This window comes from Leguminivora glycinivorella, chromosome 6, assembly GCF_023078275.1.
Source record: "Leguminivora glycinivorella isolate SPB_JAAS2020 chromosome 6, LegGlyc_1.1, whole genome shotgun sequence".
In the NCBI taxonomy this organism is placed as follows: Eukaryota; Metazoa; Arthropoda; class Insecta; order Lepidoptera; family Tortricidae; genus Leguminivora; species Leguminivora glycinivorella.
Window position 1 is genome coordinate 20,222,301 of NC_062976.1, and position 5,954 is coordinate 20,228,254.

The window sequence follows — 5,954 nt, forward strand, 5'->3', positions numbered from 1 at the left end:
TAAAGAAAAAGAAAAATACCTATGCCTATTCTACCATTTGTATTTTATCTACAAAACTCCCGTGATACTCAAACTCACGTGTTACGTCTACATAACGTTCGACATGATTCGATCCATTTCCGAGGATCTTTCTCAAGAGTAGCGTAGCGACACTAGCGACTCCGCCTTTACATGTCGAGAGCTCGATGCATACTGCTGGGCGGGCAGAGGGGGGGTCGGCGGCGCGAGCGACGTCACCGTGGCGAGATCGGTGCTACCCACTAACTCTTGTCTAAAGTAGGATTGCACACAACACTAACTAAGTCACTTGTTAAAGGTGCGTTATATCGACTTAACACGTGAGTAACCCGCTTAAAATATTTCATCAATATATCGGCAAGAGTGCAAGGAGTCTAGCCTCCGCGTGCAGCCTGATATGAGGACGGGTCTTAATGGAGACTATCGTTTGCTCACCAGTTGGCGCCACAGTTGAATTAGGCCAAGATATATAGCTGTCAAAGTCAAAGGCGACTTATAAGTAGAGAGCGGATTCCAAGTAGCGACTTAAATATTAATATGGATATGACTGGCATTCTTTTTCTACGCACAAAAAAATATCGGAACTTAGAAGTAAAACTCTTCTTGAATGCTTTTGTGAATATTTAGCAAAAAATATGATGATAATAAATAAAGAAATGTTTGTTTATTTTCTAAATAGCTTATTTACTTTTCATAAGATTAGCCTGTTTGGATTTGTACAAGTCCATAAAAATAATAATATAAAAGAAAGAAAAACTAAACATAACGTTGATGTTATTGCCGACTCCCGGGTCGTTGATAGCTGCTACAACCTACAACTAGAAACGGTGAAGCTATCACCGTCTTGTTTTAATTTCATGTTTTACGGTAGTAAGTAAATAACTTTTTTCTTATACATTATCATATAAAATTATAAAGTTCATAAATAAGTACATTTTGTATTAAAAAGTAAATCACAGTACTCAATTTTTCAAATAAATGTCTTAACAAGATATGTCACATGCTTACTTGAAAGCATTAGCGTTACTATGAGATGATCTGCGTTCTCGCCACTTGGGCCTTTATTATAGTAAATTATCCTTTTATCGAAGTACCCCTCAAAGCAATGTAAATGTACTCGATACTCAAGAAACTTTGCTTGGAGAAGATCATCTACACACTACTGTAATATTTCTGGCAACCGCAATATATCGAATTAATAAAATAGATCGGTAATACCTTCCGATTTTCGTAAGGGCGTTAATAGCTGCGTTTACCTCAGCATTTTTGGCACCTTTGGATGAGGTGATAGCCGGAACGGAACTTAATTATTAATTTAGTTTTAATTGTAGTACTGTAGAGTAGCTGTTAACTTTTAGTTTAGAATAGTTTTGATATGTTTTGTTTGTTATCTGGGGGCACGGCAGTGCCCCCGCCAAGTCGAGCAAAAAGAGGTACGGCCGTACCATCCTTTTCTCGAAGCATTTCAGACCATTTTCAACACCCTGTTACTCCTTTCTGGATAAAACTAGAAGCCTCAATTTTCAGCACCCAAGTAGTCATTATATAAACACGGTATATTCAAAATTTCATTAAACTTGAACCAATAGTTTAGGAATAATTACTAGCCAAAGTTTCTTAGTTTTGTCACTCACTGGCTGACTGACACACGATCATCAATGATAATAAGACACTTCTAGTACACTTGGAAGCTTCAAATTTAGAATACAGTTAGTGTTTAGTGTATAAATCACACAAAAATTAAAAAATGTTGCAATTTCATTCCAGGTTTTCAAATAGGTTGTCACCAACTGCATAAATAACTTTGTAATCTCATATCAATATATGGGCTTACCATGTTATATTTGCAGTTGATTTACTGTAAATAAATCCGTGTACCTGTCTATGTAAATTTATACAGATACCCGATGTCGTGATGGGTTGAAAATCTCACTACCCCATTTCCTTACATGGTGGGAGTCGTATAATTCAACTATGGGATATGGGTTATATTGTGGTCTGGACGAATAGGCTGACAACCCCTTCATAATTTTGTCAACAGTTGCACTGAAACGAGTTCGTATGCTCTGCGTACCCTGTTGGGAAATACATGCGCGACATTATGTATGTGTATAGATATGAGGGCGAGCCCTCGCCAAGTAGGTACAGCAAAAATTTAAATCAAGTAAATTGCAATTCTACCTACATCACCAACTTCATATACCTACCCATATAAATATATGAGTACCTATAATCAATGTGTTGTAAAATGTAATTAAATATAAATACATACATACATACATACAATCACGCCTGTATCCCATAAAGGGGTAGGCAGAACACATGAAACTACTAAAGCTTCAGTGCCACTCTTGGCAAATAAGGGGTTGAAAAAAAACGAAACTGTGACATTGCAGTGACAGGTTGCCAGCCTCTCGCCTACGCCACAAATTAACCCATATCCCATAGTCGCCTTCTACGACACCCACGGGAAGAAAGGGGGTGGTGAAATTCTTAACCCGTCACCACACAGGCAACAATATAAATACGTACTTAAATATTATGTTCAAATTTAATAAAAAAAACTTGTGCTACAGTCGTTAATAGTAGGTACAGTCGAGATCATAAATATGTGTACGTTTTTTCAACTAATTTGCAATGGGTTAAGGTGAAAGAATGTATAGCTGATTAAGGGTAGAGCAAGTGGAGCGACCGCTCTAGGCACCGAATGGTAAGGGGGCCGACAAAATCGTACCTACATGTGAATAACATACAATACAAAAAAAAAAAAACTTTCAGTCGAATTGAGAACCTCCTCCTTTTTTGAAGTCGGTTAAAAAAATCCAATAAGAAGTATTATATCGCGTGGGCGCGCACATATTCCAAAATAGTGAGAGAGGTCATCATCATCCTCCTTGCGTTATCCCGGCATTTGCCACGGCTCATGGGAACCTGGGTTCCGCTTCGAAAACTAATCCCAAGATTTGGCGTTGGCACTAGTTTTTACGAAAGCGACTGCCATCCGACCTTCCAACCCGAAGGGTAAACTAGACCTTATTGGAATTAGTCCGGTTTCCTCACGATGTTTCCCTTCACCGAAAAGCGACTGGCAAATATCAAATGACATTTTTGACACCAGGGGCCCGTTTCTCGAAAGGTACAAGCCTTGTATTACAAGTGCGCGAACTGTCAAATCGTATGGGTTGTCATGGAAACACACTTGTAATACAAGGCTTGTATCTTTTTTTTAGGGTTCCGTAGTCAACTAGGAACCCTTATAGTTTCGACATGTCTGTCTGTTCGTCCGTCCGTCCGTCCGTCCGTCCGTCCGCGGATAATCTCAGTAACCGTTAGCACTAGAAAGCTGAAACTTGGTACCAATATGTATATAAATCACGCCGACAAAGTGCAAAAATAAAAAATGGAAAAAAAATGTTTTATTAGGGTACTCCCCCTACATGTAAAGTGGGGGCTGAATTTTTTTTTCATTCCAACCCTAACGTGTGATATATTGTTGGATAGGTATTTAAAAATGAATAAGGGTTTGCTAACATCGTTTTTTGATAATATTTATATTTTCGGAAATAATCGCTCCTAAAGGAAAAAAAAGTGCGTCCCCCCTCTAACTTTTGAACCATATGTTTAAAAAATATGAAAAAAATCACAAAAGTAGAACTTTATAAAGACTTTCTAGGAAAATTGTTTTGAACTTGATAGGTTCAGTAGTTTTTGAGAAAAATACGGAAAACTACGGAACCCTACACTGAGCGTGGCCCGACACGCTCTTGGCCGGTTTTTTATTATTATTATAAATGGGCTTACTCTTGACCACAGACTAGCCAAAGGCAAAGACGCGGCCTACGATGGAGTGAGCTCGCCCAGAAGATGCCTGTTCACTCTTGATTTGAAGGTTGCCGGGTTATATGAGCTCGGAAATATAGCCGCCGGCAAGGAATTCCACTCCTTGGCAGTGCGTATAAGAAAAGAAGAAGCAAAGCGCTTCGTGCGGATTCGTAGAATATCCACCAAGTAAGGATGGAGACCGGCCGTGCGTCTAAGAGTCCGATGGAATAATCTTTCGAAAAACGGGCCCCAGCTAGCGAGAGGTGTCAGGAATTAATTCAGATATTGAAATGATGGTGAAACGATGTATCAAAATGTCAAAATGTGCAATTTACACCATTGACAAAATTCTTTCATGCGATTGCCAAGTCAGTCCATTTTCTTTAAAACATGAAATATATTTAATATTGATATCCTATATTTATCCTATATTTATTTATTCATACAACATACAAGCTTACAGTATTAAAACCAAGACGCTTACATGCTACATAATTTACAATTTACTTACACAAAAACAAATACATATTTAAACATTACACACTTAAATTTAAAAACATATATAACCCAGACAAAAATGACCCCGGGGAGTCAAAAAATACGTCAACCTGAGGCTGTTCGACTGAAAGTTGATTTAGAAGTGAGAGTGCCCGATTGGTGGGAGCATTACCAGCTTGCCGCGTGCGCACCCCGCCTGCGGCAAACAGTCTTCTTCTGCGTCGTGGCGGCAGATGATATGGTCGTTATGAGATATTATTAATTAGGTTGGCTATTATATAGGTAAACTACGTAATAAATTACGGCAGAAGATCCTTTAAGTAGGGACTGAATAAATTAACCGACTTGGTATTAAGGCTGCTTTCAAAAAAAACGTCAAAAGAATGTAAAATTGATAGTTTTAGTCGGTGAAATACTACACTTTCCGTTATCCAATAGATTTATTTAATTCAAGTTCCAGTTAGAGCATCTTATTATCTTGATTTTTATAAGACTGGATTTTTGAAAACTAACTTACTAAATTATTTATGAATTTTTCTCTAATGCACGTTTAGAAAAACGCACGTATAGAGCTGAATCAGTCGATCTTATTTGTAAAATTTGGACAATTTTGAATATTAAAACGGGTAAATTTATAATTCGTATATCCTGTACCACAATCATTTCAGACTAGATTTTTATTTTAAGTTTTTGAAAAAGAGTAAACTAGCCTAAGGCGAATTCAATTTTTTTCAAAAATTACCTAAAATTAAGTGACAATTTCTTTGAAAATCTACATCACATCGAAGTAAGTTTTGTACTAAATTAATCTGCAACGTTTACTTAAATTGCTGTTATGCCTCAGTGATTATAAATTGCTATTATTGATTTTTGCCAAATTTTTGAAAACGAGCCTTCACCGGTACAATTATTACCACTTTTGGACATTTTCTCATATTTTGTTAGACCAAATAGAAAAAGTCCTATAATGTGATATATATTTATAAACTACTCGCAAAGCCCTTTAATTTGATACCACACACGGTATGATCGAGCGCTCGGTTGCGATTTCACTATTTTTTAACACGAAAGCCCTCTTAAAGGGATCTCAACTCTTTTTATGCAAGAAGGACTGAGTTGCGAGACTTGGTGTTTTAACAAGTTTTGTTTTTGAAAGGATTTGTAGTTTTACTTTATCCCTGTTTTATTCAATAAATTATTATTAACCTCGTCGTATTTTTTTTATTTTACTCCTAGGTACATATGTACCCACAAGTACATAGGTAGTGGCTATCAAGTTTTAAGACGCGAATATCCTTTACTCAATTTTAAACTTAATAAGAACAACATTTATAGTGCACATGCACTACACGGCTAGCCCCAAGCGGTCAGCCGCACAGATTGTAGGGATGTATGAAACCGGAGCCGCAAAACACTGTATGCACTATGCGACCTGCCGCAACTGCACGCGGCTTGCCGCTTATGCGTACTACTCTAATGAAACCCTTAATAACTAGCTCTTGCTTTCAACTTGGCCAGTTTTATTGTTTAATAAAGTAATAGTAATAAACAAACGATCTATGAGAAACACTGATTAATGTTGATTAATCATCATTTGCTTAGAACGAAGCTGGACA